The sequence below is a fragment of the Saimiri boliviensis genome, chromosome 5 (genome assembly GCF_048565385.1).
Source record: "Saimiri boliviensis isolate mSaiBol1 chromosome 5, mSaiBol1.pri, whole genome shotgun sequence".
Taxonomy (NCBI): domain Eukaryota; kingdom Metazoa; phylum Chordata; class Mammalia; order Primates; family Cebidae; genus Saimiri; species Saimiri boliviensis.
In genome coordinates, this window is record NC_133453.1 from 148,180,260 (window position 1) to 148,192,220 (window position 11,961).

The following is an 11,961-nucleotide window of genomic DNA, read 5'->3' on the forward strand; positions in this document are numbered from 1 at the left end:
ATTCAGAATCTACTGTGTCTGATATTAATACTGTTATCCCAGCTATTTTTATAATTAGTGTTAGCAGGATATATTTTATTGCATTCATTTACTTTAAAATCATATGTATGATAATATTTAAAGTGGATTTCTTATGACAACATACAGTTGTGCCTTGCTTTTTCACCCACTCTGACAATCTTGTCTTTGAGTTGATTCAGTGATACATCTTACAGTTAGAAAAAGCTGTCATACTAGTTAACTTACACGATGTGCTAAAAATGTTACTAGTTCATACAGTCCGGCCAACATTCAAGAAGTAGGCGCTATTACCATTCCCATAGTCCAACACTGCATTTGCTCCAAACACTCTGAAGGACAGATGTAGAGGAATCTGACCTTGACTCAGTCTTTATCCAGAGGCCTAGCTCGTATGTGCCGTGTTCCAGTGTGTATTCTCATACATGTTAAATACTTTCTAGGGTTAGTTGCAGGACTCTTACCCTGCTTTATGGTCCTGAAGATATTTTCCTAAATTGTTTTCTATAGACTGCATTAAATATTTTTATATTTTGGCCTATGATCCATCTGGAATTAACTTCATGTGTAACGTGAGGCCAAATGTCAGGTTTTAATTTCCCTAAAAGGATATTCTGCCAGGCACGGTGGCTCACGCCTGTAATTCCAACACTTTGGGAGGCCGAGCTGGGTGGATCACGAGGTCAAGTGATTGAGACCATCCTGGTCAATATAGTGAAACCCCGTCTCTACTAGAAAAATACAAAAAATTAGCTGGGCATGGTGGCGCGTGCCTGTAATCCCAGCTACTCAGGAGACTGAGGCAGAAGAATTGCCTGAACCCAGGAGGCGGTGGTTGCGGTGAGCCGAGATCGCGCCATTGCATTCCAGCCTGGGTAACAAGAGTGAAACTCTGTGTTAAAAAAAAAAAAAAAAAAAAAAAAAAGGATATTCTATTTTCTAAGACATTTTTATAAAAATTCATCTATTCCCTTTCACTGACTTATAAAATATTTGATTATGTATACATATGTCTATTTTTCAACTGTGTTTTCTTTTCTTAGAGGCCTGTGCCGTCACATACAGCTTATTTCTACATTTTTGGTAGAGATGCGGTTTCGCCATATTGGCCAGGTTGCTCTCTAATGCCTAACCTCAAGTGATCTGCCCACTTTGGCCTCCCAAAGTGCTGGGATTACAGGTGTGAGCCCACATTTTCACATCTTTCAAATAGAATGCATAAAGAACTTGATACTCCAAAAGCACTGCTGGCCAGACAGCAGTCAAATTGTGATTGCCCTTTTTGGCACACACGTGAACTTAGTGTAAAAACCTTCCATAGTCACATTCTAGTGATACTGCCAGCCTGAAAACTTGCAAAGGGGCCATGAGCAGGCTGGAAAAATAATCGGACATGAGTAGCACAGGATACTCTTTAAGAAATGCACATCAACAAAGCTTCTGATTAGCAGAGATGTTGATAATGTTAAGAAAAATGCTGGTTAAGATGTATTGAGAAGTGATTCAGAAGAGTTTGGTTTGACTGAGAAAAATTTTAGGGTACTCAAGTTAATGTGTTTTGCTTGTATTTCCCATCTCATATAATCATATCTGTAATATAAAACAAGTATCTACGTTAATCATAGGACTAATATAAAACAAATATCAACGTTTATAAATTTGTAATAATTTTCAGTATGTTTTTAATTCAATGTTTTCAATTATTTTAATATGAAATAAAAATAAGTGATAGGAAGTTATCGTTTTTCAATAGATTTGCTTTCGTAGTGACGTAAAATAAGAGGCATTTTTCAGTTGCTTCAAATAATACTGCTTGCATTACTTAGAGAAAGCTGTGTTAGTAAATACTGACAGTGTTTGTTAAAGACCTACTATTAGTCTTAATACTTTATGTATTATTAGTTCATTCAATCCTCACAACTTAAGCAGTGGGCACTATTACCTCTTCCATGGTTTAGTTCTGAATCTGAGCTAAAGCCCGACAGAAAAGGAATAGAATAACCTTCATCTTGATTCAGTCTGTCTTCAGAGTCTTCACACATGTCAACTCTGCTACAATACCTTTATCTTATAGGACAAATACTTTCTTGGTTAGTTTAGGAATTCTTACCCTACCTCATGGTCATGACATCATTTCCCTAAGGTTTTAAATTTCGTCTTGAATATTTTATACTTAGGTTTGTGATCTATGTAGAACTGTTTTTGTGTGTAATGTGTATTTATAGGTATCTTTTCCTCTTATGGATACTCAATATCCTGAAATAGTTCTTGAAAATCCTCCAAAAATATTTCCTTATGAATTATTTCCATATATGTATGTGTGCATGCATGTGCACGTGTGTGTGTGTGTGTGTGTGTGTGTGCGTGTGTGTCTGTGTGTGTGTGTGGATCAGTTTTCAGCTCTCTTTTCATTTGTTCATCTCGCTATCTCTCTACAAATACCACACTGTCTTGTTATTAGGAGTGTTCCTTTAACACAAGAATTTCTCCTCTGGTGCCCATTCCATTAACTTCTGCGCTTTTTTGTAATGAAGACAGGATTAAAAGTCTCAATGCCTTGCACCTGCAACAATATTCCAAGTTGTACCCTCAATAAAGAAAGGGCTTAGATCTTCAGAACATTGCTGTTTTTCTATTTTTGATAATATACTTTGAATCACAGAAGATTTTAATTCTGATGACCAATTCATCAATTTTTTATTCTGTCACTTATACATTATGTGTCACACGTTAGAAAACATTGTTTAATAATCTAATGTCATGAAAATAGGTTTCTATGTTATTCTCTATGGTTTGGGCCCATCTAGAACTTACATTAAGATATACAATTAATTTGGGTCAATCATATATATGGTATGAGAGAGGAGTCCAACATGCATATAGATATTTACTTGTCCCAGCAACATTTGTTAAAAAATACTTATTTTTGTCTCATTGAAATGACTTTGCAAACTTGAAAATCAGTTGCTCATGAAGGTGTTAATTTTTGGACACTCAATTTTATTGTATTGATGTATATGTCTATCTTTATACTAGTGCCACAAACCTCATTTTTTTCTTTTCCTTTTTTCTTTTTGTTTTGCAAGAAGGTCTTACTCTCTCACCCAGGCAAGAGTACAGTGGCATGATCATGTCTCACTGCAGCCTCCAACTCCTGGACTCAAGAGATCCTCCCACATCAGCTTCCTGAGTATGAGGAACTACAAGTGTGTGCCACCAAACCTGGGTAATTTTTTTCTTTTTTGAGACAGGGTCTCGCTCTGTAGCCAGGTTGAAGTGCATTGGTGCAATCTCAGCTCACTGTGCCTTTGTCTCCTGTGTTCAAGTGATTCTTGTGCCCCAGTCTTCCAAGTAGTTGGGATTACAGGCATGCTCCACCACACTCAGGTAGTTTTCGTAGAGATGGGGTTTCACCATATTGGCCAGGATGATCTCAGTCTCCTCACTTCATGATCCACCTGCCCACCTCAGCCTCCCAAAGTGCTGGGATGATGGGTGTGAACCACCGTGTCCAGCCACCTGGCTCATTTTTTAAAAACTTTTTGGTTTTTGAGACAGTTTCACTCTGTCACCCAGGCTGGAGTGCAGCGGTGAGACCTCCGCCCACTGCAACCTCCACCTGCTGGGTTCAAGCGATTCTCATGCCTCAGCCTCCCAAGTAGCTGGGATTACAGGCATGCACCACCACATCCAGCTAATTTTGTATTTTTTTTTTTTTTTTTAAGACGGAGTTTCGCTCTTGTTACCCAGGCTGGAGTGCAATGGTGCCGTCTCGGCTCACCGCAACCTCCGCCTCCCGGGTTCAGGCAATTCTCCTGCCTCAGCCTCCTGAGTAGCTGGGATTACAGGCACGTGCCACCATGCCCAGCTAATTTTTTGTATTTTTAGTAGAGACGGGGTTTCACCATGTTGACCAGGATGGTCTCGATCTCTCGACCTCGTGATCCACCCGCCTCGGCCTCCCAAAGTGCTGGGATTACAGGCTTGAGCCACCTCGTCCAGCCTAATTTTGTATTTTTAGTAGAGATGGTGTTTCACCATGTTCGTTGGGCTGGTATCAAACTCCTGACCTCAAGTTATCTGGCCTCCTGAGCCTCCCAAAGTGTTGGGATTACAGGCGTAAGCCACTGCACCCGCCAAAAACTTTTCTGTAGAGAAGGATCTCGCTGTATTGCACAGGCTGGTCTCAAACTCTTAACCTCAATCAATCCTCTCGCCTCAGCCTCCTTAGTAGCTCTGATTAAAAGCACAAACCACTGCACCCAGATAGTACCACTAACATGTTATTACTGTTGCCTTGTAATTATTTTACAATCATAAAGTGTGCATTTACAATGCAGACTTTGTTGTTCTTTGTCAAGATTAATTTGTTTTTTCTGGATCTTTTTCACTTACATATCAATTTTAGAATCAACATGCAAATTTTGGCAAAAAATTCATCTAGAATTTTGATGGGGACTGCATTAAGTCTGTAGATCCATTTGGAAAATAGTGCCATCTTGGCAATATTAAGCCTCTCAGTCAGTGAATATAAAATGTCTTTTCATTTATTTAGAATTTAATTATGTTTGTTCAATGAGTTTTATAGTTTTCAATGTACATATCTAACAATTGCTAATGTGTATAAATAAAATTGATTTCTCTGTACTGACGATGTTTACTGCAACCTTGATGAATCATTTTTTATTTCTAACTATATTTTGTTAGAACTCTTAGAATTATCCATACCCAAGACCATGTAATTTGCATAGTTGACTTTCTTTCTAATTCAGATTCTTCAAATTTATTTTTCTAGCCTATTTTTCCTAATTACACCCTCTAGTAAAATGTTAAAAATAAAAGTGGCAGGCCGGGCACGGTGACTCAAGCCTGTAATCCCAGCACTTTGGGAGGCCGAGGCGGGTGGATCACGAGGTCGAGAGATCGAGACCATCCTGGTCAACATGGTGAAACCCTGCCTCTATTAAAAGTAAAAAAAAAAATTAGCTGTGCATGGTGTTCCATGCCTGTAATCCCAGCTACTCAGGAGGCTGAGGTAGGAGAATTGCCTGAACCCAGGAGGCGGAGGTTGCAGTGAGCCGAGATCGCGCCATTGCTCTCCAGCCTCGGTAACAAGAGCGAAAACTCCGTCTGAAAAAATAATAATAATAAAAATAAATAAATAAATAAATAAATGAATAAATAAATAAATAAAAGTAGCAAGTGTGGATAACTTTCAAGTAAGTTATGATATGTGAATTACTTGATTGTCTTTAAGGTGAAGAAAGTTACTGTCTACATCTAACTTGCTATATATTTTTATGATAAGTTGATTTTGCATTAAGCAAGTCCTTATTCTTCATTTTTGAGTTGATTGTGTGGATTTTGTCCTTTATTTTATTAATATACTGCATGAATACTAATTTCTTTTGTATGTTCAACCAAATTTGTGTTACTGATGTAAATATCCTTGGTCATACTATATAATTCTTTTTACATGTTACTGATTTGTTTTGTTCATGTTTTTTAAAGATTTTAATATCTATATTCATAATACACATCAATTTATAATCTGTTCTTCAAATATCCCTATTAAATTTCTATTTGAGATCAGGGTAAATTTGTCTCATGCACTGGGAAGTGCTGTCGTCTCCACTTTGTGTCATTTTTAATTTTTTTTGAACTATTGGTAATAGATTGGTATTAATTTTTTAAAAGGTTTGATTGTATGCACCAGTGAATCCTAGCAACAAACACATGAACTTGGAAGGGGATCCTTTTCCAACTGAACCTTCACTTGAGGGCCCAGCCATGGCCATCATCTAATATGGATTCCCAGCCCAGAGAAACTGTGAGTAATGTGTGTGCTTTTGAGGCACTAAGTATGTGGTAATGCAGAAACTAGTAAGTAGTACACCAGATAGTAAATGTAATGTGGCATCCTGGATTGGATCCCAGAACCAAAGGAGGACATTACTGCAAAGCCTAGTAAATATGATAGAAATCTGTACTTCAGTTAAAATTTTTGCACCACATACAACTTCTTTGTTTTCCTAATGATACTATGGTTATATTAGAAGTTAACACTCCAGATATCTGAAAGAGGTAGAAAACTCTCTGTCCTATCTAAGAATATTTCTGTATATCTAAAGTTGTTTCAAATAATAAAATGTGTAGACGTTATTTTGGCACAAGAAAAAACAAAGCATAGGCAATAACCTCATGTACAGGAAATGAATGGATGTGTAAGGAAGAAAGAGCATCCTATCATTGTGAACACTGGTGCACCTGCTTCAGGAAGACAACACTGAGCTCCAGGGTCTCTAGTCATCTTTTATCATTGCCATCAGGCTGCACACTCCCCACTCACCAATTGGAGTGTTAGTAACCACATCTTCAAAGATAGCTGCTCGTGCCTCATATTCCAGAAAGCCACAGTTTCAGACTCTATTTTGAAGTGAATCTGTAGGATCGACTAAAAACTTACTGAAAGCCATGACTGCTGGATATCAGAATCCAATATTAAGAAATGTCTATTCAGTGTTTCAACTTCCTCCTGGTTTAGTCTTGGTAGAGTACCAATGTCCAGGAATTTAGCCATTTCTTCCTGGTTTACTGGTTTATGTTCATAGAGCTGTTTGTAGTAATCTCTGATGATAGTTTGTATTTCTGTAGAATCAGTGATGATATCCCCTTTACCTAAAGTACAATTTGTAAAAAGTCAGTGACAGGAAATATAAATTGTATTTCTGCATTCAGGAGGGTGTTTTCTATATGCAACTATTTCTTGTTTTACATGCTCAAAAGGCAGATATACCTTCAAGTCTTTGAGAAAACTGTGAAAATTATTATTTTCGCTCTACAGAGTGAATCATGAATTACTTGGAACCCTGTAGCCTGTTGACATTGATATCATAGGATTATATTGTCCCTTGCCAAACCCAAAAGCTGAAAAGTCAATATCATCATGGTCGCAGGTGAACTGGCTACAAAAAAAAAAAAAAAAGGTTTCAAAATATGCTAATTGAGGCCAGTCCCTGCTTAAAAAGTCACAAGGTTTTTGGCAGGTGAAATAATATGTTGATATGGTTAGGCTTTGTGTCCTTACCCAAGTCTCACCTTGAATGGTAATCCTCAGGTGTTTAGGTGGAGACCCAGTGGGAAGTGATTGGATTATGGGGACAGTTCCTCCATGCTGTTCTCATGATAGTGAATTCTCAAGAGATCTGATGGTTTTATAAATGGTAGTTTTCTCTTTGCTGACACACTCTTGGTTGTGGGCTCTCTCACTCCCTCCCCTCCCCGCCTCCACCCACTCTGTCTCTCTCTCTCTGTCTCCTTCCCTCCTTCCCTCACTCACTCATCTGCTGCCATGTAAGATGGGCCTGTTTCCCCTTCCACCATGATTGCAAGTTTCTGGAGGCCTTCCCAGCCGTGTGGAACTGTGAGTCCGTTAAATCTCTTTTAAGTTGCCTAGTCTCAGATACGTCTTTATAGCAGTTTGAAAACAGACTAATACGTATATGTTGTATACAGGTGGTGAAAACTAGATAGAAAAAACAAAAAGATAAGCCATAGAAAACATATGTTAAACCCTCCATGCCATGATCTAAGAGATGGACATGGGCTGAATGAGGATTGTGCATATGTGTTGGCTAAAGAAAGAATCCCACTGCAGGGAGGACTGTCCCCAACCTGCCACCAACAGGTGGCACTTCACAGACCACAGCAATCTGATGGACAGCACCAGGGTAGTGTCCAGGAAACATACTTTAAAAGCCCACAGAGTCATGTGAATGCATCCTGCAATCCATAGAGCTCCACAAAATCAGCATGATTCCTTTTAAATTCTGCAATCATATGGTATTTTCTCCACATGAAACCAAAAGCTTCCGTGAGAAAACTAGTTTACACTTAGAGTCTGGAGTGAGAAATACAGCTGACCTCGGCCATGCTTCTCATGTCTGAGATCAAAATAACGGTGATTTTGTTGCTGTTATTGGACCATATGGGAACCCTTAACTTTTCCACACTCATCTACCTTCTCTCTGAGACATGAAGAGCCTCATTTGTGTTCCACATCTTAACACATGCAGAGTGATTTTATTTATTTTAAATGGAGACATGTTAATACTTAAATGACTTGGGAAATCTCCTTTTTTCTTCCCTTTGGTATGCCTATAAAAATCTGTCAGGATGTATACTGGAATAGTCTACCTTACCAAACTATGGATCACCAAAGAAAAGACCAGAGTGGCAGGCCATAAATGAGGAACAAGAGATCTGGACAAGGAGTGGCCCCTCAAACTGGCAAATCAAAATCAATCAGGTCTGAGAGCTCAGACTTAACAGAAAAAAGCCAGTAGACACAAAATTGTACTGACATGATGCTACATGACACAGTGTGGTGCACCAAGTCCCCCAAAAAAACCTCCAAAAGCATGGAAGATGTGATTTCCCACAGTATACGAAACCACGAGATTTCACACAGATGGGCCTGGCCATAGCAGTTTTCAAAAATATGTAATTGCAAACAAGCCAAACTCTTACATCACATCGTGAGGCAAGTCCCCAACACACTGCACACCCTAGCCTGATTAGAAGTCAGAGTTCTTCCTGGAGCCTAAAACGATGGGTGAATTTTTCGTCATAATTCTGAATCATGAACTGTGTTTCTTCTTTACTCAATATATTCAAAAGGAAATGGGTAAACCAATTCCTACATCCAAGTACCTAAAAGTAGAGTTCAACAAAGTAGCAAGGGAGCATAGCAAAATGTTTTATGAGGACCGCAATGCATCCATATGTGCAGTGGCTCGTCATTAGGTGACTTGTAAGTTCTTCAGCCTCATGATTTAAAACATAAATAGAAATGAGGATATGGAGATACATATAAATATTATATGATGGGAAACTGAGTTTAGAATGAAGCTTACAAAGACCGTTACTCATATTTCTAAATTAAGGCAGGAATTATCAATATAAAGCTTTTTCTAAGTCTCTTTTTTTCTTTAGCTTTTATTTTAGTTTCAGGAATACATGTGCAGTTTGCTACCTGAAGAAATTGCATGTCACTGGGGTGTGTTGTACAAATGATTTCATCACCAAGGTATCAGCATAGTACTCAACAGGTAGATTAGTTTTTTGACCATCACCCTCCTCCTATCATCCCTGCTCAACTCGGGGTGGGTGTCTGTTGTTCCCATCCTTGAACCATGTGTACTCAGTAAGTCTTTAAAATCTAACACTTCAAGGAAAGCTTCCAGTAGCTCTTTATAATTGTATCTTCCTCCTTAATGGATTTTTTAAAACTTCTTTACACTTAAAACAGGCAGGAACACAGCCATGATGATTCAATACTGAGAAGTGGGCAGTCACGGAGAAAACTAGCGTATTCCATTCATGCTCTAGTGCACACAGTCATGACTTTTCTCAGAGAGGCATCTTGAATCTGACCCTGTTGGCCACAAGAGAGTCCTAATGAGGTTGTCCTCATGTACACTGACATAAACTTGGTCTAAAAACCTCCCATGGACATCTTCAGGTGATAGCATCATCATCAAAACCTGCAGAAGGGATGTCAGGAGGTTGGAAAGATAACCTCACAGAGAGTAGCATAGGAATCCCATCGGAAATGCAGCATCACCAGTATTTTTGATTGGGCAGATGATGATGATATGGGGTCAATTATTGGCACGATGAGTTTGCCTCAGTGGGAGAAAGTTTAGGAGAAAAAAATACTTGCCCTTGTATTTTACCTATGTTTCATCTCATGAAATCGTAAGAATTATATCAGACGAATATACACATGTGTAGAAGTTGAAAAGAGTTGAGCTCTTTTTGAAAAGTTTAGTTCATATGTATGTGGGAGGATTAGGATCATTTGATAAGGATATTCTAGATGTGAGCAACCCTCAAAGCAATAAGAATGCTATTTTATGGGTACTTTTCTTCCAAATTGGTAGATGGACATTTATTTTCTCAGCTATTACAGCAGTCTTTGAGTTTAACAGTCTACACAGATAATTTCAGTGACCAATTTTTGTAAAAAGAAGTACTTATTTATTATAGTGTGTCATCATTTGACTTAATTTCACTTCTTATAAAGAACAGCCCTATATTTCACACAAACTAGATAGTGGCATTTATGTAGTGAAGAAGAGAGGAGAAATGTTTCTCAAATGGGGGCTAGTGGAGGGATAGCAGTGGGTGGGGAGATTGGGCAAGGATAGCATTAGGAGAAATACCTAATGTAGGTGATGGGGGAGTGGAGGCAGCAAACCACCATGGCACGTGTATACTATGTAACAATTCTGCAAGATCTACACATCTACCCCAGAACTTAAAGGAAAATAAAAAATAAAAAAACAAGAGGCCGGGCGCGGTGGCTCAAGCCTGTAATCCCAGCACTTTGGGAGGCCGAGGCGGGTGGATCACGAGGTCGAGAGATCGAGACCATCCTGGTCAACATGGTGAAACCCCGTCTCTACTAAAAAAATACAAAAAATTAGCTGGGCATGGTGGCACGTGCCTGTAATCTCAGCTACTCAGGAGGCTGAGGCAGGAGAATTGCCTGAACCCAGGAGGCGGAGGTTGCGGTGAGCCGAGATCGCACCATTGCACTCAAGCCTGGGTAACAAGAGCGAAACTCCGTCTCAAAAAAAAAAAAAAAAGAAAACAAGAATTTCTAGGGAAACAAATCGAGGTAAAAAGTTTCACTGGTTTCTTGTTTTGGCGATAATTTAGTTCTGCTCTTTTACATAGAAAGGTTTACTGGTTTTGTTTCTTTTTTGTTTTTTCTTTTTGAGACAGGGTCTCATTCTGTTACCCAGGCTGAGTTCAGTGGCATGACCACCGTTCACTGCAGTCTCAACCTCCCAGTACTCAAGCAGTCCTGCTGCCTCAGGCTTCTGAGTAGCTCGGACTACAGCTGCACACTATGACACCTAACTAATTTTTGTTGTTTTGTAGAGATGGGGTCTTACCTTGTTTCCCATACTGGTCTTGAACTCCTGGATGCAAGTGGTACTCCCCCAAAGCCCTGGGGTTCAAGATGTGACCACCATACCTTGCTTCTACTTTAGTTATTTCATAATGTAATGAGTTTATCAGCCACAGCTAACAGGATAACATAGAAAAGGCAGGTTAGTGTTCACATGCGGTAGCTCATCTACTTAAACACATCATTTTCTTTATTTCTAAAACCAGGCAATCGCTTCATCCTCAAGCTTGGTGGAAGATCACTCTCAAGAACAACATGTTGTTTTCCATTCAGGAATAAGATGAAAGGGTCAAGGCCAAGTTCATTCAAGTTACTTGGTTGTGCCTTTGCCTTTTGTTTCTGTGCTGTTCCTGTAGTTCTATTCACCAGGTTTTTATGGAGTAGCGACATCACAGCCCTGTCCGTGTGGATGCTGGCTTTCTCCCACCATTTTTTTTTTTTATTTTGAGATGGCATGTCACTCTGTTGGCCAGTCTGGAGTGCAGTGGCTATCTTGGCTCACTGCAACCCCTGTCTCCTGGGCTCAAGCAATACTCCTGCCCCAGCCTTCCAAGCAGCTGGGATTACAGGCATGTGCCACAATGCCCGGCTAATTTTTGTATTTTTAGTATAGGCAGTGTTTCACCACATTGGCCAGGCTGGTGTCAAACTCCTGACCTCAGGTAATCCACCCATCTTGGCCTCCCAAAGTGCTGGACTCTCTCCCATCTTTACCATTAGATGTGGAAAATGGCTTGACAAAATTCAGCCACTTTATTCTCCAGACTCTTAAGGTTCCTCTTCCCAACTCAGTGTGTTTTCCAAAATTTATGCTACAGCACAGCCTGGAAACTCCTAAAGCAGTATTCTAACTTAATAGTAGGGCTGAGACCATTTTTCATATTTCTCGCTGCCCTTCACTGATAGAGCTGCAGCGTCTGAAATTCATTTTCAGATGTAATTCATCCAGCATTTTTTGCTAA